The 22,926-nt window shown below is 43.7% G+C and overlaps 1 long non-coding RNA gene across 2 annotated transcripts; it reads right to left on the minus strand.

Moving 5' to 3' along the window:
• Nucleotides 1–20,187: 20,187 nt before the first annotated feature.
• LOC309544932 lies at nt 20,188–21,328 on the minus strand. 2 transcript variants are annotated; one of them, XR_014224865.1, is made up of 3 exons: nt 21,110–21,328; nt 20,582–20,651; nt 20,188–20,253 (listed from the first exon to the last, which is right to left on the minus strand). It is a non-coding gene; the product is annotated as an uncharacterized lncRNA (long non-coding RNA). The 2 variants fall into 2 exon arrangements; XR_014224866.1 differs by having other exon boundaries at nt 20,189–20,224; nt 20,553–20,651.
• Nucleotides 21,329–22,926: the final 1,598 nt, after the last annotated feature.

Raw genomic sequence — 22,926 nt, forward strand, 5'->3', positions numbered from 1 at the left:
GAGTACTTTATACAAGTCTGAACATAGAGACATGGACATTGTTCTTATTTGCCTCTTTCCCTCTTTTGTGATATTAATGTTATGCTGCTCCATCCTTCTCTAGCAGAGAACTAAAGACTTCTATGCAGAACACTGAGAATGCTGGGAGTTGTAGTTTTAGATGGCAGTCATATAATGGCTACACTATAATTGTTACACTACAGATCCCAATATGCACTGTGCAGTAAGAGGAGTGGAGAGAGAACTTTTGTTAAAGGATAAGCTCACCTTTCTGAACATATTACACGCAGTGTTAATTTCGTTGACTAAAATGTTTTTCGTCGACTAAATTACCACTATTGTAGTCAACTAAGATACAACTAAAACGAAAACAATTCAGATGACTAAAATATGACCAAAGAACTAAAATGAAATTTTAGAGAAGACTATTACTAAAACAAAATCAAAAATTGACATAAAAATTAACACTACTCTGCTGGCCATTTCTTAACCACTTAAGCCCCGGAGGATTTTCCTGCTAAAAGACAAGGGGGTATTTTGCGATTCGGCACTGCGTGACTTTAACGGACAATTGCGCGGTCGTGCGACGCTGTACCTAAACGAATTGGACGTCCTTTTTTTCCCACAAACAGAGCTTTCTTTTGGTGGTATTTGATCACCTGTGCGATTTTTTGATCACGCGCTATAAACAAAAAAAGAGCGACAATTTTGCAAAAATAGCAATATTTTTCACATTTTTTTATATGAAATTCCCCAAAAAAAAATGTAAAAATCAAATTTTTTTAACATTTTCGGCCAATTTGTTTTATCCTACCTATGTTTGGTAAAAAAAATCGCAAAAAGCGTATTTTTATTGGTTTGCGCAAAAGTTATCGCGTTTACTAACAAAGGGAAAGATTTTTGTCATTTTTGTTGTTTTTTTTTTTAACGCGTAATGGCGGCGATCTGCGATTTTTTTGCGGTACTGCGACATTGCGGTGGACAGATCGGACCCTTGACTGACATTTTTGACACTTTTGGGGTTACCAGTGACATTTCTACAGTAATCAGTGCTATACATATGCACTGTTACTGTAAAAATACACTGGTAGTGAAGGGGTTAACTTTATTTGGGAGGGAGGGGCTGTGTGTGTCCCTAGGGGCGTGCTTTCTACTGTGATTGGCTGTGGCTTGAGCTGTAAGGACACTGATCAACGGATCTACATACTAGATCCGTGTGATCAGTGTCTTTACAGCGAGGAGAATGACAGGTCGCTTGTTTACACAAGCTGCCGACATTCTCCCTCTCCCCCGACGATCGGCGAGTGACCGGCGGACATCGGGTCCGCTGGTCACACGCGCGGGGGGGTCCGTGACCGCGCGGGAGCGCGCCTCCGCGGGCGCGCGCTCGCTCCCCAGACCCTCCCAGGCTAGTGACGTTAATTAACGTCACTCTGCCTGGCAGGGGCTGACCGCCGCAGTAAATCTACTTGCGGCGGTCGGCAAGCGGTTAATTGGCAACACATTTACATCCAGAGCCTGAAATAATAGCACATTAACATTTAAACATGTATTGCAACCCAGCATAAGCATAAGTAGGGGGCATCTACTAAGCTGCTGAAAGAGAAAAAATTAAGAAAAAGGCTTTTCTTATATTTTTTGCTAGTATTTACTGTTGATAATATATTCAGCATGTATGTGCAATGACATTACAAACGAGTTTACAGTTTTTTGGGGTTTTTCTATTTTAAAGTTGCACTTCTATTTGTCAAAAAGCAATATTTTTGTTTGTTTATGAAACTTGGTTTTATTTAAAAAGGCATTATATATTATACCGGCTAAATCTGTGTCTGTAGAGCGTGTTCAACTCTTATTACCATAAATAATAACATCTTCGATTTTTACTCCAGGAGTATATAATTCCTTTGGAAATTCTAGAGAAATGTTTAAATAATGCCTTACAATTTATCTAAACCCATGCGATTTGTAGTTGACTAAAATGTATGAGATTTTAGTTGACTAAAATGTACTGGAGATTTTAGCCGACTAAAATACGACTAAAACTAAAATAGCATTTTAGTCAAAAGACTAAAATAGGAGTAAAACTAAAATGGCATTTTAGTCCAAAGACTATGACTAAAACTAAATCGGAATTTGCTGCAAAAATTAACACATATTTAGGGTGTGATATGTAATATGTAACATGTTCAGCATCCGACCCCTCTCCCCCTGATCTCCCCACCCCTGCTCCTTTAAAATCCTATTAGGTTTTTCATATTACAGATGACTATCTAGGATCCTTACAGATATGGGTCAGGCAGATAGAGTGTAATAGTCTCTAGCTTATATATATGAGGACGGCCTGATTAGCAATAGGAGATAATCCACTTGAAGTATATCTTTAGTGTTTTGAAGCAATATAGACCCTAATAGACTATGGTGCTGTTGAGGCAGACTTCATAGGAGACCCTGCGAGATAGATTTGTAAGTATCCTTTGGTCACAGCTGATACATGTACCATCCAGGACCTAGATTTAGGAGGAGTATTCCCTTACAGGGGCAGCACTTACAAGTGGAAGAAATTTTTTGGGTCCTTGTTGTCCCTTTTTTGGTTGGAGCTGAGAGTTGATTTAACGGAACACCATACATATTATCAGCTAGGAGGGTTATTCCTTCCCTCCTTTCCCCATTCTTTGTTTTTGATTCTTTCTGTTCTGCCCTGACCAACTTACTATTGCCTCCACCAATCATCATCAACATTACCTGCCAACCAATAAACACAACCCTCCCTTTTTTGTACATATATATATGTAGCACCCTCCCAGGTAGGTGCTAGGAAGAAGCATAAGAGTGGCCCTATCAGGAGGGCCTGATTAATTTGTTAGGCTGTTGTGTGTTTCCCAGGGTGTCTGTTGGGTCTGAGGAGTCTCCCCACTATAGAAAAAATCTAGTACGCCAACGCTACTGCAGCAAAAATAGGGGCGCAAGAAGATAAAGAAACAGTGTGCCACGTCCTAAAATAGTCAGAGATGGGGAAATAGAAAAAAGTGGACTTTCTAGGCACAGTACTTAAAATAAACCATTTTTATTAATAATGATCATAAAAACAAAGAACAGAACCCCCAATAAGGGAAAGTGCTGGTGGATCAAAGTACATGAACAAAAAAGAAAAAAAAGAAAAACCCAAATATAACATGCCAGGAGGGCCTGAACATACATAAATGATACACAATGTACAGGATGTCACAAGATAATGCGTAAGGGCGCTATACGTTACGTGCCGTGTGGCGGATGCCGCTGGCAACTGCGACGCAGAGCGTCCTTTATTGAAGTAAATACAACTTGCATATATGGGAAGATACATGTAACCAGATGCTCTACATGTTTCGCTAAAAATTCAAGCTTCTTCCGGAGCTAATAGGATACACGTTCTGTGTGACAAAGATGAATCATGATTAGTCATGCAACAGGTATATATGCAATAGTCACAGGACTCAAAAATTCGACCATACTGAAAAAGGGGGCGTGTCCGGCCGGCGATGCTTATGGCCGCTTAGTGTGAGAGCTCCCTGCCACCTCACCTCATAGCGGCTCACAGCGACGGAGTATCGGCAGATTGTCTCTCCCCACTTCAACCGCGGCATCCCGGAACACCCGCTGAGCGGTATCTGACATGTCCAAGCGGCGGAGGCAGACCAAGCCGCCGCAGCGGCTCACAGACTTTTACCCGGCGGCTCCACACAGGGGAAGACAAGATGGCGCCGGCCCCGGCCTCCTGCGCTCTGCCTCAGGTACCCTTTCTGCCTCTCTATTATCTGCAGGGGACCTCGGACCCCCCCAGGGTACACTGGCAGTGACCTCTCCGCCCTCCTCACCTACCACTAGTAGCCCCACTAAAACAAAGTACCGCAGACATGAAGGGGAAGCCCCCTCTGGAGTACACACTGCGGCTTACCAGGCTTTACTTCAGGCTCAGCCAGGCATCCCCATTGATGCATTCCCAGCCACTGATCAGGCTATCTCAGAGTCCTCCATGAAAAAAATGCTGCTTTCCATGAAGAGTACTTTATTTAATGAGCTTGCTACTATGTTCTCTCCACTTCATGATACTGTACAACTACATGATGACAGGATACAGCATCTGGAGACTAAAATGGCGGATCTGTACACTGCCCATAACGACCTTGTTGACGCCTATGCTGACCAGGAAAGCGAGATGCAGCGCCTCCAGTACAAACTTGCGGACATAGAGGACCGCTCTAGGCGCAATAACATTAAGTTCCGGGGCATCCCTGAATCCGTACCACATAAAGATCTGACCAACTTTGTCCAACGCCTCATGAAATCACTCATTCCATCCCTCAGTGATATTGAGCTATGTGTGGACAGGGCCCACCGAATCCCCAAGCCTAACTTTCTGCCTGACACAGCACCCAGGGATACACTAGCCCGCATACACTACTATCACGTTAAGGAGAGAATCATGGCGGCGGCCAAACATGACCCGGTCGTGCCGGATGAGTTTGCTGGTATATCCCTTTACACCGATATATCCCAACAAACGGCTCTCAACAGGAAGAAATTGTCCCCACTCACGAAAATTCTCCGTAACAACAGCATTATCTACAAATGGGGCTTCCCCACTAAACTGCTTGTCACATGGAACGGTAAAATGCATCCTATACACAGCGTGGAAAAGGGCATCCAACTGTTCAAACAATGGCAATTGCTCCCAGCTGATTCCGTGCCTCCTGGGCGGTCCACCCCAGAGCGCCTGAGCCAAGCCGGACCTGGAATGGATACCTGAATTGCTCTATGTTCCTCCGTCTCCTTGTGCTACCTCAGGATGTGTGGGGCAGGGAGCCCTCTACTGTATTTTTTTTTCCTTTATTTTTTCAGGTTACCCGCCTGTTGAGTGCTCTGCTGAGTTTCTTGTTCTCTGTGATGCTTCTCCGTCATCTCCCCCGATGTGCTTTAGCGGCTACGGCCGCCCATTGCGCCTGCATGTTCAGGCTTTTTTTATGTGTATTTGCGATTTTCTTTTACTTGACTTTTTTCTTTTTGTCCATCCCTCCTTTAGTCTTCTCACTACTGGTCCAGAATCTGCCTCTGCTCATCGTACTTGACTCCGCCATCTTGTTTTGCTGTCAACGTACACTGTCAACCTGGCGACCGCGTGCTGACCGCTCTCCTGGATGCAGGTACCTTCTGACATGTTGTCCATATCAGTGCAGGACCCTCTACTGGCGAGTGTTTGCATTACTCATCCTTTCACCATGCTCCCCTGCCACTATGCCACATAATCCCCCCTGGTTACCATGCCACTGAAATTTGTGTCAATTAATGCTAAGGGCCTCAACTGCCCTGCCAAGAGAGCCTCCTTAATGAAAGAAGCAAAATCTCTGCGTGCAGACGTACTATTTGTGCAGGAGACCCATTTCGCCAGGGACAAGTGCCCCAGACTGTCTTTTACCAACTTTCCGCACCTGTATATGGCAAATGCCCCCAAAAAGTCCTGTGGTGTTCTTATTGCTATTCACGCCTCTGCCTCTTTCCTCCTTAAGCGCACCATCGAGGATCCACTGGGGAGATATATAATTCTTGTTTGTGAAATTAATGGCACCCTCTTCTCACTGGTGAACCTGTATGCCCCCAATACCAGGCAGAGGAAGTTTCTTACCCATCTTTTTCGCATGCTGAAAGATACTGTACAAGGCACGCTTATTGTTGGAGGCGATTTCAACACTGTAATGCATCCTTCCATGGACTCCACTGCTCAAGCTCGGAGACCGACTTGTTCTCTCTCCTCCATACTACAAAAATATGACCTATACGACATATGGAGATGTTTCCATGGGAACGAGAAGGACTTCACCTTTTTGTCAGCTGCCCACTCATCTTACTCCCGCATAGACTACTTTTTGACCGATAAAAGATCTTTGCAAAATGTCTTGCGTGCTGAAATTGGTACGATCTCCTGGTCCGACCACGCTCCAATTTCCCTGGAATTTGATGACAAACTTGGCATCTCCCCACCCCCAATCTGGAGGATGAATACCTCTCTGTTGGAGGACAGGATTTCGTACCAAAAGATCGTACAAGCACATAAAGATTTTTTTGAATTCAACGACACGGATGATGTGTCCCAATTTACTTTATGGCTCACATATAAGGTGTATATGAGAGGGATTTTGCTTCAACTCACTTCTAGACTTAAACGCTGCAGGAGGAAGCAAGTTGAGGAACTACTGGCTACCATAGCAGCCAAAGAGGCCACCAATAAATCTAACCCGAGCCCTACTCTTACCCAAGAATTAGTGTTAGACAGGCAAAAATTGAGATCCCTGCTTCTCTATAAATATGAAAACAACCTGAAATATACTAAAGCCAAGTTTTATGGCCTTCGAGACAGAGCTGGGGCGTGGCTAGCCAGGCGGGTCAAGGCGCAACAAGCCAAAAGTAAAATTGCTTCCATTTCACATCCTGACACTAGGATTTCTATGTCTAACCCAAAAGATATAGCCGACGCCTTTGCAGACTACTATCAATCACTTTACGACCTGCGATCGGACCCTGCCACCCCCCAGCCCTGTCCTGAACTAATTGAGGACTTTCTCAAGAAGGTCAAGCTTCCTGCACTCACAGCGGATCAACTCCAGTCCATCTCTCTACCCTTTACTTCCCTTGAAATCTCGTCGGCCATTCGCAAACTTCCCAACCATAAGTCCCCTGGGGAGGATGGCCTCCCCAATGAATTTTATAAGGCTCTAGTTAATGAAATTACTCCACGATTGCAACCAGTTTTTGAACTTGCTTCCTCCTCATCCATGTTTCCTTCAGATATGTTAAGGGCTGTGATAGTGACCCTTCCTAAGCCCGGCAAGGACCCTGCGGTTCCGGCAAACTATAGGCCGATCTCGCTCTTAAATACCGATGTTAAAGTATTTGCTAAGTTGTTGGCCCTCAGGATACAGCGGGTCCTGCCTGTTCTGGTTCATCCGGACCAGGTTGGATTTGTCCCGGGTCGCCAGGCCCCGGACGGAACGAGACGACTTGTCGGCTTGATCTCCCGGGCTGGAGCTACTCGGACGCCTTCTCTGCTCCTCTCTTTCGATGCGGAGAACGTGTTCGACCGGGTCCATTGGGGCTACCTAAGGGCGGTTCTTGATGCCTTCGGAATTGGGGGGTGGTTACAATCAGCTGTTTTGTCTCTGTACTCCAACCCGTCTGCCACTGTCCTCAATTCCGGAATGAAATCTAAACCTATTCGAATCACTAACGGAACCAGACAGGGGTGCCCCTTGTCCCCCATTATATTTGCATTACTGATGGAGCCTCTGGCGGAACAATTCCGTTCTCACCCTCGCATAAATGGTTTGTCGGTGGCCGGCTTGGAACACAAGATAAGCCTTTTTGCCGACGATGTCATGCTCATGCTTACAGACCCGGCCACCTCCCTGCCGGAAGCATATACACTCCTGTCTGACTTTAGCAAGGTGTCTTATTACAAGCTCAATGCAAACAAATCCCAAATTCTGGGCCTTCATATACCGCCTGCTCTACAGAGCTCCCTTGCCGTGAAATTCCCATTTATCTGGTCCTCACATACTATACCATTCCTAGGTACACATCTTACACCACACACGTCACAACTTTATGAAAAAAACTTTAAACCCTTCCTGGAATCCCTGCCCGCTGTACTGCAGAAATTAAAAACGCAGGAACTGTCCACAATGGGTCGAATAGCCTCCTTCAAGATGCTTGTCCTTCCCGAAACTACTTTACCTTTTCCGAACCATTGCCATCCCCCTGCCTGTGTCCTTTTTCTCAGCTCTCCAAAAACTTCTGACACGTTTTGTGTGGAACGCTAAGCCCCCAAGCTGCCCTCTTAAAACCATGGTCTTACACAGAAAGCACGGCGGCATGGGTGTCCCCAACCTGGCAGCCTACTATAAGGCGTGTGTTTTAGATCAGCTTAGATATTGGTGGGCACCAACTCCACACAAAGCGTGGGCATCCATCGAAGCTTCTGAACTCCCTTGTACCGATTTACGACTGTCTCTCATTGCTGCCGCACTAGGTGCTAGGCCTACTGCTCTTGAAAACCCGATAACGCTAGCCTCTCTTACCCAGTGGAAGGAATTCTGCAGCTTGCAGCCTCCTGAAGCTTCCGTGAGCACTATACCCATCCCACTGAAAGTGCTGAACCACTTCATCCCTCACATTGATCTACGGCCCTGGTTGGGAAAGGGAATATCGCTCCTGAGCGATCTATTCCAGGACTACCGCATAAGTCCATTTGATAGATTACAGGCCCGTTTTGATTTACCACAGAGTACGTTCTTCACTTATCTCCAGGTTAGCTCTTTCCTTAAAAAGAATCCGCTTCCCACTTATTTGGAACTCCCTAACTTGGTACATCTTTTCCTTCAGAACACTGCTCCTCATATGAAAGGCATTACACTGTTTTACGCCTTCCATAATAACCACAACACTTTCTCTAAACCCTCCTCTGTAATCAAGTGGGAACGAACCCTGTCGGAGTCGTTTTCTGATTCCACTTGGTTAAAAACCTTTGCCTCCACTTATGCTGCCACTAAATGTGCCACACATTGGGAACAATACCAGAAGGTACTCCACTCCTGGTATCTTACACCGTTTAAACTGTCTAAGTTCTACCCGTCCCACTCCTCCCTCTGCTGGAGACAGTGTGGAGAGATAGGGACCCTGTATCACACACTATGGTCCTGTGTCTCTCTGCGCTCCTTCTGGAACAGAATATTCACATTGATTTCGGAGATTACACATGACACTGTCTCCCCATCTCCATCATTAGCTATCTTGCATCTCAATATTCAAGACCTTCAACCTTGCCATAGAACAGTAGTCATACACCTGCTTCTCACAGCGAAAACTGCTATCGCTACACATTGGAAATCTCCTGTACCCCCTTCTCATAATGAAGTCATCCTTGAGCTTAACCACCAATGTATGATGGAAAGATTGCTTGCAAGTGCCAATTTTGCCACTCCCTCATTCCGGAGGAAGTGGGAATGTTGGTTATCTCACCCCAAGTGTACTGTCTCATACTGAGACAATATGATTTCATGACTGGGATGTAGCTGGACCTCTCTTCGTCTTCATCTTCTACCCTTTTCCTCTCTCTCTCTTATTCTTTCCTTCCTCCGTCCCCGTCCCCTTTTTGTTCTTCTTTCCCACCATTTTGTCTTTCTAGCCTTTACCCCCTCCAGGTGACTTACCTTGGTGTCTGGGTCAATTCTGGGTGCTTTGCTCTGAGTTCAGAGCATGTTGTTATAGTCATTTGAGTGTAAGATTACTTAGGCTGCTGGAAGTGAACCCGTAAAGATCTCTCATCTGTCATCTCCCTGGGGCACAGTTTGTTCCCCTTGGGGTGCCCAGGGGATGATGTCACACATTGTATGGCTCAGTTCACTTGCCTGTATACGTATGCTAAGTTATGATGATGTTTGTACTTGCTGTATCTAAAGTTATGCCTTGACCCATTTGTACCGCTTTGATTTGCTCACTTGGCAGCTTACCCTTGTTCTACTTGTCAAGCTTTAATAAAAATTATTGAATCTAAATACAACCAAAAGAAAGCTCTATATGTCTCAAAAAAAAGGTAAAAATAAAAATGTTGTTTGGGTACTGTGTTGCATGACCACACAATTGTCATTCAAAGTGTGACAGCGCTGAACGCTGAAAATTGGCCTGGGCAGGAAGGGGGTGAAAGTCCCCGGTATTGAAGTGGTTAATTATATTATTTTTTTAACAAAAATTCTATTTTTTTTTATGCATTGTGTGATGTGACCGATGCATCATGGGAGCAGTAGAAGACCTTTTATTCTGCCTGGTTCCAATTTAGTGCTAGAAGGAACTTTAGGTTTAGGAAAACGACTCCTTTCATATTTGCCCGTATAAAAGTTTCCCTGTTATTTCAATAAAACTATCCTGCGTGCAAAAAAAAAAAAAAAAAAAAAAAAATTCGACCATACTGACCGATAATAATACATTTCATACAGCTTACAAAATTGATTAAAAGGCCTAGTATCAATCAAATAAGGTGAATAAATACATCATTAAACACAAACAATAACATAACTGATAGGGAAAGCACAAGTGAGGGGGTCCATGGGGGGTGACAGCCTCTCCACAGAGGACCAGCAAGGTGGCTGATGGCTAAAGGCGGTACCCAAGCCCATCACAAGAGCAAAACGGGACCGATGTGGGGAACGGGGAAACATAAAAAACCACAAATGGCAAAAAAACTCTTTATACTGCAAAGAAACCATAATTAAGGTATACCTACCCCTGTACAGGCAGTTGTGAAATTCACAATAGCCAGGGTATCGACAAAAAACGATGTAGAAAAGATAACAAAAACAAATACGGGGGATGATCTTTGGAGGTGAAGCTGAAAGATATGTTGCTGTTGGTGGATTTGAGACAAGGCAAATTGTCTATATGTTGTGCCAAAAGGCGGTAACCTAAAATAAGAAAAAAAGGAGGGGAGGGGAAAAATAAGGGAGATAATCGGCAAAAAAAACAAAATAAATGGTATGATAAAGATCAACTAAGCGATAAGACCCCGGAAAAACATGCATAGAAGAGCCACTAAGTAAGTAAAAGCACAGTAGGGGCAGGTAGTGATACCAGAAGCACGACCCGCCCAAATAAATAGGCCGAGAGTGGGTAAGTCCCAAGAAAGCATGCCAAGAGACCAATGAGGGCTAAATGTCCGCTAGAAGCATATAACTAACGCAGTGTGCACAGCCCTGCAGTTTGTATAGACACCGAGTAACTGAGACCAAGGTCCGTGCAAGTAACCAGCACCAAGATAGTAAGGTGACATGCAGTAATGTGGTGAAGGTAAAGATGAAACACCCAAAACAGTCATAGGGACAAACTTACCACTGGGACACAAGACATATTTAAGTAGCTTAATCCATATCAGACAGTTTAGTCCAAAAGGGACCTAATCCCTCTGGTAAAAGGGAGCCTGTTGACAAATGGTAAATAAAGGGTATCATATGCAAAAGCCAGAGTACATTTAAAGAAACAAATTGGGGGAGGGGGGGGGAGATGGAAGGACTAGGAGTCCGAACATAGTAGTTACTAATAAGAATATCTCTCAGGGACCACCTCACAGCACCGCAGATCAAACCCCCGGATGGGGATAAACCACCATAGAGGAGGCATAGAGAGGGCCTCCTTTATAGTGCCAGGGTGTAGGACGTCATATCCGGTGACTCACTACCCGGGAGCGGTGGCCCAATTTGTTTCTTTAGAGAAAGCACTCTAAAATCAGTTTGGAGTTAACAGGCAGCATGCCAGCGTTAACCAGCGTCAACCGGCGTTAACCGGCATCTAGTCAGCGTCAAGATGGGGTTTCCAGTTTTCCCTAGAAAGTTGTGCATAGTTGAGCCAAAGGAGTATCCCACTCATTCCCTTCTCCCATTCAAGTTCTCAAATAAACCAAAAAAAACCCCAAAGATACTGAACTGATCATTGTCTCAGCACTCACACTTGGGAGCATGCACAAGGGCACTTTTGTTGCACCCGGTGGCCCAGGGGGACCCATATCCAGCACAACGGCTGGGAATCCTGCTACATATATATACTGTATATACAGTCCAGATATGTTTTATACAATTTGAATAAAAGTTCTATTTTAATACCAATGGCTTATGGTGCATTGGTAGGTGACGCACTCTCCGTTCAGTCAGAATTTAGTTATTGCCAGTAAAGGTTTTTTTTTTTTTAATATTTAAGGTATTAGTTTGTGTTTATTGAAGTTCAGTTTAGTGCTTATCTGTTTTTTTTTTTTTTTAATTAAGCAAACCGACTACAGTAAAACGCGTAACTAAATTCACACTCATATTTATAAATCAGCGGTATGACCTTACAGTGGCCTTAATGCTTCTAAAAAGGGCACATCTATAAAGCACCCCACTGTGTTTTACAAATGTGCTTAGTATTTTGCTTGCTTTGTGATTCTGAAGGAAAAGAAATCCCATTCAAATTAATGAATGGGGAAAAAAAACTGATAAGGAATGTCATGTAACCGTCTTTTTTCCCAAAACACAGAGTGCTTTCCACAGCAATATGCAGAGTATACACTGTAGGACACCACGGGCTCCACACTATTACCCACATTTTATGAATGAGTCATTAAAATACAGAGCGCTGTGTGGAATAAATACTGTTTTGTCCAAATATCTCTCCCTAATGATTTATTGCCAATTACTACTTTTGGCTACTTTAATTTCAGGCCACTTGACTCAACTCAACAATTGTGTTTCTGCCCTGCCTTTCACTTGACAGTTCAGCCTACATAGAGCAAAATGATATTTGGACATCAAACTTTTTTCCTGATTCACAACTCACCAGTAAGAATAGGAACTGAAAGGTCCTAGAGGAAACTTGTCATGAGAAGAACATGGTGAAGGCCGTTGCTGACCTCTGTAGGAAAATTTCAGTTTGATGGCTCCTCTTGGTTTGGAACAAGTATGAAGAGAAGTATTTTAGAAATTTCTCTTACTTTCTTGAACTCTTTGTCTGTTCTGGCTCAGTGGCTTAGTATCAAAGACAAAGTCAGCCTGACAGCCAGGCAACTAACATTTTAGAAATGAGGACAGCAGTGGTAGCCCCAATAGCGCTATCGGTACAGGTTCACTTTAATTTTAGAAGTTCATCCTCACGTGCCTCTGATTTTTTTTTATTTTGCTTTTCTAAACTTGAGATATATGATATGGCCAGCCAGTTTAGGTGCAAACATGCTCAGTGGTATTCCTTTTTGCTGGTAACAAAGATTTAACCACTTGCCGACCACCGCAAGTACATATACTGCGGCAGTCAGCCCCGTGCAGGCAAAGTGACATACCGGTACGTCACTAGCCTGTGAGCCAATAGGGGGCGAGCGCGCGCCGCCGGAGGCGCGCTCCCGCCCCCGCTCATTCACGGACACCTCCACGTGAGTGACCGGCGGACCCGATGTCCGCCGGTCACTTGCGATCGTCAGTTACAGAGGGAGAAAGGCAGGCGGCTAATGTAAACACAGCCGCCTGTCATTCTCCCTTGTGTAACAGCAGAGATCAAACGGTCCTGCTATGTAGGACCGTTGATCTCTGCTGTTACACACACAGTCACATCCATGCACAGTTAGAATCACGCCCCTAGGGACACACTTAACCCCACCTTCTACAATAAAGTTAACCCCTTCCCTGCCAGTGTCATTTTTACAGTAACAGTGCATATGTATAGCACTGATTACTGTAGTAATGTCACTGGTACCCCCAAAAGTGTCAAAAATGTCAGTCAAGGGTCCGATCTGTCCGCCGCAATGTCGCAGTCCAGCAAAAAAAATCGCAGATCGCCGCCATTACTCGTTTAAAAAAAAACAACAAAAATGACCAAAAAATTTCCCGTAGTTAGTAAACGCAATAACTTTTGCGCAAACCAATCAAAATACGCTTATTGCGATTTTTTTACCAAACATATGTAGCCGAAAACAAATTGGCCAAAAATGTTAAAAAATTTTGATTTTTACATTTTTTTGGGGAATTTCATATAAAAAAATGTGAAAAATATTGTTATTTTTTCAAAATTTACGCTCTTTTTTTGTTTGTAGCGCATGATCAAAAAATCGCACAGGTGATCAAATACAAACCAAAAGAAAGCTCTGTTTGTGGGAAAAAAAGGACGTCAAATTCGTTTAGGTACAGCGTCGCACGACCGCGCAATTGTCCGTTAAAGTCACGCAGCGCCGAATCGCAAAATAGGGCCTGGTCAGGAAGGGGGTAAAATTTTCCGGGGCTTAAGTGGTTAATTTCTTATATCTATATTTACTTTTATAACCAGTATCAGGTTTTCATATTTATCAAATCCTATGTTGGGAACCTTAAAAGAGTAGTTTCCTAGACATAAATTGTATTGCCAAAAAATAATAATTTTACTTCGAGAAAAAAAAATGTACGCACGCAAACTAAATCTTTTATCAAATCTGTAACTGCCTGCAGCTATCTGAAACAGAAGTGAGATATTGGTATTTCTGTAGTGGAAAGTTACACCATGAGTTTGACATGAGACATGTATCTTCTTCCACTGTCCGCTTATCGGCCATGTGGATGTACATGCTGTCACGAAAGGACGTTTCTGATAAAGCTGACTTGCTGATAATGTTTTTATGCCACAGCTATTCTCTTTTACATGTGACATACATTACTGTTTAAATAGCATGCAATGCTTTAATAATGTGCTCTAAAGTAATCTACCTAAATCTAAGTCTTCACAGCGGGGTGGACACTACTGCAGGAATATTTAGCTCTACCGTCACCATGGTTTTACTATCCCGTTCAGCTTTAGGTGAAATGTAGTAATAGGCACCTCACCCCCAATTCATACTAAATGATCACTTGCATAGGTGTGCACAGCCTATTGCATTAGGGTGTGCACCTCAAAGCTCAAACACATATGCGTTTGTGTGTGTGCGCATGTGTATATATACTGACAGTGTCAGTAGGGAAGGGATTGGTGTCAGTATGGGAGTGGACGGTGTCCGTAGTTTTTTATTTTTATTATATTATTTTTTATTACTTTTTTACAATTTTATTTTATTTTTGTTTCACAATTCTGTTAGGGGGTCTGGTGAAATATCAGGGGTTCAAACAGGGGGAATCTGTGCCACATGGGTTGATTAGGGTGTGCCCAGGCACACCTGGCACACCCCCTGCGCACGCCTACGATCACTTGCCCTCTAGGTAACCATAATAATAGGGCTATAGTGGAAAGTGAGAATTTAGTATGCTAGTGAATGAGTTTTAAATAAGTTGGAATATTGTTATGTTGCTTCTAACAATGTAAATTAAAGATAACAATCAACCAGTGTATTGTCAGTACCCAGTACACACATAACTGCAAAGAAAGGAACTGGAGCTCTCAACTTTGGACAGAATGAGCTCACCCAGAGATATCAGCCATCTATGAACAGTATATTAGTCCACAGAATAAACACTGAATGTTGTGAACACAGAAATAAATGTAATTTCAGCACAGACTAATAGACCAATCCTATAGAGCAGTGATGGCGAGCCTTGGCACCCCAGATGTTTTGGAACTACATTCCCCACGATGCTCATTTACTTTGCAGTGTAGTTAAGCATCATGGGAAATGTAGTTCCAAAACATTTGGGGCGCCAAGTTTTGCCATCACTGCTATAGAGGCTAGAGCAGGCATGTCCAACTTGCGGCCCGGGGGCCGCATGCGGCCCAGAGCCCCAGGCAATGCGGCCCACTGCCCCTAACAATTTTATTTATTTTTTGATGGGGAAGAAGGAAGTTGGGTCGGGGGCACGGCTTCTAACTAACTGTAGGCAGAGGCTGCCTTGGAAGGGATCATCCTCTAGTTGTGTTAAATTAGTGCTGGGGGGGCGACAGCGCGGGAAGGGCGTCGCGGCGTTTTATTACTTATATACCTTTAACTATAGTATATATTTTATATGCGGCCCGAGAAAATTTCTCTACACTCAATGTGGCCCAGAGAAGCCACAAGGTTGGACACCCATGGGCTAGAGGGACTCAATAGTAAATAAAAACCTTCGGAAATCAGCAAGCACTAATTAGAGCAGCAAAAAATGTAAGCTTCCAATAGGGCAGTCCTTAGATTTGCATTTCCATGTGCTACCCCTTAGAACATGAATTCTGGCAGGGAAATGTCACTTTTGAAAGCTATTAACCACTTTAAGACCGGAAGGATTTGCCCCCTCAATGACCAGGCCCTATTTTGTGATTCGGCCCTGCGTTACTTTAACAGACAATTGCGCGGTCGTGCGATGCTGTACCCAAATAAAATTGATGTCCTTTTTTTCCCACAAATAGAGCTTTCTTTTGGTGGTATTTGATCACCTGTGCGATTTTTATTTTTTGCACTATAAACAATAAAAGAGCCACAATTTTGAAAAAAAAAAAAAAAAAACAATATTTTTCACATTCTGCTATATAACATTCTCAAGAAAAAAATGTAAAAATCAAAATTTTTTACATTTTAGGCCAAATTGTTTCCTGCTACATATTTTTGGTTAAAAAAAAAAATCGCAATAAGCGTATTTTGATTGGTTTGAGCAAAAGTTATTGCGTCTACTAACTACGGGAAAGATTTATGTCATTTTTATTGTTTTTTTTTTTTTACTAGTAATGGCGGCGATCTGCGATTTTTTGTGGGACTGCGACATTGCGGCGGACAGGTCGGACCCCTAACTGACATTTTTGACACTTTTGGGGGTACCAGTGACAATACTGCAGTAATCAGTGCTTAAAATATGCACTGTTACTGTAACAATGTATTACCCTATATTAACTACTGAAGCCCCGGAGGATTTTCCTGCTCAAAGACCAGGGCCTATTTTGCGATTCGGCATTGCGTGGTGGTGCGACGCTGTACCCAAATGAAATTGACGGCCTTTTTTTCCCCACAAACAGAGCTTTCTTTTGGTGGTATTTAATCAACTGTGCAATTTTTATTTTTTGCGCTATAAACAAAAAAAGAGCGTCAATTTTAAAAAAATAACAATATTTTTCACATTTTGTTTATATGAAAAAAAAATGTAAAAATCAAAATTTTTAACATTTTAGGCCAGTTTGTTTTCTGCTACATATTTTTGGTAAAAAAATCGCAATAAGCGTATTTTGATTGGTTTGCGCAAAAGTTATTGCGTTTACTAACTAAGGGAAAGATTTATGTCATTTTTATTGTTTTTTTTTTAACTAGTAATGGCGGCGATCTGCAATTTTTTTGCGGGACTGCGACATTGCGGCGGACAGACCGGACCCCTGACTAACATTTTTGACACTTTTGGGGGTACCAGTGACATTACTACAGTAATCAGTGCTATAAATATGCACTGTTACTGTAAAAATGACACTGGCAGGGAAGGGGTTAACTTTATTAGTGATCAAGGGGCTAAGTGTGTCCCTAGGGGCGTGATTCTAACTGTGGGGGGGGCATGGCTTGTGATGTAACCACAGAGACATACGATCCTACATAGCAGGATCGTATGATCTCTGCAGTTACGCCAGGGACAATGACAGGCGGCTTTCTTTACATCAGCCGCCTGCCTTTCTCCCTCTCCAGCTGGAGATCGCGAGTGGCCGGCGGACATCGGAGCCACCGGTCACTCACGCAGGGATGTAAGGTAACAAGCGGGGGGCGAGAGTGTGCCTCCGGCAGCGCGCGTTCGCCCCCTGCAGGCTCCTGGGCGAGCGACGTAGTACTACGTCGCTTTGCCCAGGAGGGGCTGACTGCCGCAGTAAATATACTGTGGGCAGTCGGCAAGTGGTTAAGACCGGAAGGATTTGCCCCCTCAATGACCATGACTCAATGACTATTTCGCGATTCGGCACTGCGTTATTTTAACGGACAATTGCGCGGTCGTACGACGCAGTACCCAAATACAATTGACGTCCTTTTTGTCCCACAAATAGAGGTTTCTTTTGATGGTATTTGATCACCTGTGCGATTTTTATTTGTTGCGCTATAAACAAAAAATAGCGGCAATTTTGAAAAAAAAAAAATTTTCACATTCTGCTATATAATATTCCCAAAAAAAATGTAAAAATCAATTTTTTTACATTTTAGGCCAATTTGTTTTCTGCTACATATTTTTGTTTAAAAAAAAAATCGCAATAAGCGTATTTTGATTGGATTGCGCAAAAGTTATTGTGTCTACTAACTACAGGAAAGATGTATGTCATTTTTATTTATTTATTTATTTTTTTACTAGCAATTGCGGCGATCTGCGTTTTTTTGTGGGACTGCGACATTGCGGCAGACAGATTGGACCCCTAACTGACATTTTTGACACTTTTGGGGGACCAGTGACATTACTACAGTAATCAGTGCTAAAAATATGCACTGTTACTGTAACAATGTATTTCCTTTTATTAAATCAATCCTTTACATCATGTGCACTGGGTATGGGGCTGACATGCAGGCTTTACTTTTGCACTGGGGTCTGGATCTGTCAAGCTATGACACTGGCAAGCCTTCTAATCCAAAATTATTATTATTTTTATAGGATTTATATAGCGCCAACAGTTTACGCAGCGCTTCACAACTTGAGGGTAGACGTACAAATACAATACACTTTAATACAGTAGGAATCAGAGGGCCCTGCTCATTAGAGCTTACAATCTAAGAGCTAATTGAGTTCAACTAAAATTAACTCTTGAATATGTGAAGTGTAGCAACAGTAGAGTGCTCAGGCACGTTTGACTAAAAAAACGATGTATATCTTCCTTACAACAAATAATTGTCTATATTTCATATTCTAATCGGCCCTAGCAGCAGTCAACCAGCAAAGCTAATTTGTTTGTAGAAGAAATTACAGCCAATTATACAATTCATACTTGCAGCCTATGACATTGCAAGGTTGACACTGGCAGGAATAATTTAAATATCTTTAAAGTGCTGCAGAATATTTTGGAATATGAATGTGCATATGCAATAAACAAATAAGAATCATGACATGCAAAATAACAATACTGACATATTTTTTTGAGTTGTTTTTAGGAATATCAGAACAGCTCACTGCTGTCCAATGACAGTTCAGTGTACACAATTAAGCTAATTACAGATTAAATTAAGGCCAGTTTAATGATGGGAAAGCCAAATAATAGGGGGCGAGGTGCTAGTAAGTTCCTGCCAGTCTTTGCAAACTACAGTCATCATTCACACCACATGACTGGCTAATGAGGGGCTTGGTAGCTATTTCAGTTTTTTTGTCAATAAGTTCCCATTTATTCAGTGAAGCATATCAAGTCAAACTTTTGATATTTACATTTGAGGAAACAGCACACACCGCTATTGTTTAACTCTATAAAAATATGGAAGAAATTACTTTGGCAGATAATAAGTGTTAGGTATTTAGCCCATGGGTTGGGACTAAAGATGCAGTACCAAATAAATATATATTGTCTAAGGTTTGTTACATTTACTAATCATCTAATAGAAACATATTTTGTGGGGTAAAAAATAGTGCCAAACTGACTGGTATATATTTTAAATATTAATATTAAAAGCTGGCTGAAGCCAAACCATGTATTAACTCACACCACTGAGTGTAGAAGAGGGAGGGGGAACTAACAGCATGGAACACACAAAAAAGATGTCCTTCCATATAAAACATGTAACAAGGAGCATATAACCCCAATAAAAGCACTTCAAATCAAATTACATGTGAAGAACCATCATCAGTATGCTAATTAACCTAATAGTCGGCTATTGGTAGAATCCCAGGATGAGCTAATTTGGGTCAGAGAATGCAAGAAAATTATTTGCACCAGCCATCTATAACAAAAGAGAAGAAGTATAGTGGCAGACATTATACAATAAATACAGTAAATCAGTTATGGTTACACTGACCACTACACTGAGCTACCTGATTCCTACACTGACCACTACACTGAGCTACCTGATTCCTACACTGACCACTACAAAGAAGCTACCTGATTCCTACACTGACCACTACACTGAGCTACCTGATTCCTACACTGACCACTACACTGAGCTACCTGATTCCTACACTGACCACTACACTGACCTACCTGATTTCTCCACTGACCACTACACTGAGCTACCTGATTCCTACACTGACCACTACACTGACCTACCTGATTCCTACACTGACCACAACACTGAGCTACCTGATTCCTACACTGACCACTACACAGAGCTACCTGATTCCTACACTGACCACTACACTGACCGACCTGATTCCTACACTGACCACTACACTGACCTACCTGATTCCTACACTGACCACTACACTGAGCTACCTGATTCCTACACTGACCACTACACTGACCTACCTGATTCCTACACTGACCACTACACTGAGCTACTTGATTGCTACACTGACCACTACATTGACCTACCTGATTCCTACACTGACCACTACACAGAGCTACCTGATTTCTACACTGACCACTACACTGACCTACCTAATTCTACACTGACCACTACACTGACCTACCTGATTCCTACACTGATCACTACACTGAGCTACCTGATTGCTACACTGACCACTACATTGACCTACCTGATTCCTACACTGACCACTACACTGAGCTACCTGATTCTTATACTGACCACTACAGTGACCTACCTGATTTCCACACTAACCACTACACTGACTACCTGATTCCTACACTGGCCACTACACTGACCTACCTGGTTCTTACACTTTCCACTACACTGACCTACCTAATTCCTACAATGGCCACTACACTGACCTACCTGATTCCTACACTGGCCACTACCCTGACCTACCTGATTCCTACACTTCTCACTACACTGACCTACCTGATTCTTATACTGACAACTACACTGACCTACCTGATTCCTACACTGCCCACTACACTGACCTACCTGATTCTTATACTGACCACTACACTGACCTACCTGATTTCCACACTAACCACTACACTGACTACCTGATTCCTACACTGGCCACTACACTGACCTACCTGATTTCCACAATGACCACTACACTGTCTACTTGGCTCCTGCACTGGCCACTACACTGACCTACCTGATTTCTACACTGACCTGCCTGATTCCTACACTGGCCACTACACTGACCTACCTGGTTCCTACACTGACCTACCTGGTTCCTACACTGACCTACATGATTCCTACACTGACCACTAAACTGACCTACCTGATTCATACACTGGCCACTACACTGACCTAGCTGATTCCCACACTAACTACTACACTGACCTATCTGATTCCTACACTGACCACTAAACTGACCTACTTGATTCCTACACTGGCCACTACACTGACCTACATGATTCCTACACTTGCCACTGCACTGACCTACCTGATTCCTACACTGGCCACTACACTAATCTACCTGATTCCTACACTGACCACTACACTGACCTACCTGATTCCTACACTGATCTACCTGGTTTCCACACTGACCACTACAATGACCTACCTGATTCATACACTGGTCGCTATACTGACCTACCTGATTCCTACACTAACTACTACACTTACCTATCTGATTTCTACACTGGCCACTATGCTGACATACCTGATTCCTACACTGGCACTACACTGACCTGCCTGATTTCTACACTGACCACTACACTGACCTACCTGATTCCTCCACAGATCTACCTGGTTCCTACACTGACCACTACACTGACCTACCTGATTCCTATACTGACCACAATACTGACCTACCTGATTCCTACACTGGTCACTGCACTGACCTATCTGATTCCTACACTGACCTACTTGATTCCTACACTGACCACTACACTAACCTACCTGATTCCTACACTGACCACTACACTTGCACACCTGATTCATACACTAACCTACTTGGTTCCTACACTGACCAATACACTAACCAACCTGATTTCTACACTGACCACTACACTGACCTACCTGACCCCTACACTGACCTACCTGACCCCTACACTGACCTACCTGATTCCTACACTGGCCACTACACTGACCTACATGATTTCTACACTGACCACTACACTGACCTACCTGATTCCTACATTGACCTACCTGATTTCTACACTGGCTACTACACTGACCTACCTGATTCCTACACTGACCTACCTGATTCCTACAATGACCACTACACTAACTTACCTGATTCCTTCACTGACCACTACACTGACCTACCTAAATCCTACACTGACCTAACTTATTCCCACATTGACCACTACATTGACCTACCTGATTCCTACACTGACCACTACACTGACCTACCCGGTTCTTACACTGACCACTACACTGACTACCTGACCCCTACACTGACCTACCTACACTGACCTACCTGCCTCCTACACTGACCTACCTGACTATTACATTGACCTACCTGCCCCCTACACTGACCTACCTGACCACTAGATCGGTGGATCTATCATCCTCCTTACCTCTCCATGGCCTCCATCGTCCATCTGATCAGGGCTCTCCCCAACACCAAGCGGGCAGTATTGTTTTAGGAGTCTCGCCACCCAGCCACTCCTTGGTATCCTCTGCCGGGAGGTCAGCTAACAGCCACTGCACTTCTCCCATGATCTGCACAGAGCATCGCCTCTCCCCTCCCACTGTTCTCACACACAGGCAACACCAGTGGGATCCAGAGGTACAGGCTGTACCAAAGAAGTCCCAAGAGGGGGGGAATTGGAATAGGATGCCACAGAGAGAAATGCCCGAATGCCTCATTGGAGGTGTATGGGCTGGGGGAGGCAATAAGCTGTAGCATAGACCCTCAGGGTGGCCAAGGACAGAGCCGGCCTTTGGGGTGTGCGCGCTGTACAGCCGCACAGAGCGCTATGGGCAACAGGAGCTCCGTGCAGCCATCACAGCTCGCAGCAGTCTGAAGATCAATGCACCTGAAAAAAAAATGTCCGTGGCCTGCCCGACAGTTACACTGTACACGCTTGGCTATTCTCGAGCAGACGGCGCATGCCTTTTAAATGCAAGGCGCCTCTCCAAACGCTAAGTGAGACCCCTCCGCAGCCCCTGCATCTCCTCAGGAGATGCAGTGCTGCGGGAATGGTACAGGAGATTCCCCAGGAGAATCTCCGGTACCATGCCCGTGGCACTGCATCTTCTTTACTATGCCTGAAGCACTGCCTCTCCTGTACCATGCCCCCAGCCCTGTATGTACCATGCCCACAGCCCCTGCATCTCCTGCACCATTCCCCACAGCCCCTGCATCATGCCCGCAGCCTCTGTATCTCCTGAACCATGCCCGCAGTCCCTGCATCTCCTGTACTATGCCCGCAGCCCCTGCATCTCTCTCTTATTTGTTACAAATATTTTTTTCCTCTTTGTGTATGTTTAGGTGACCAGGGGGTGAGGGGTGAGGATGGAGGGGGCGCCACAAGATTAGC

The sequence above is a fragment of the Pelophylax lessonae genome (genome assembly GCF_965119305.1).
Source record: "Pelophylax lessonae genome assembly, chromosome: 1".
NCBI classification, from domain to species: Eukaryota; Metazoa; Chordata; class Amphibia; order Anura; family Ranidae; genus Pelophylax; species Pelophylax lessonae.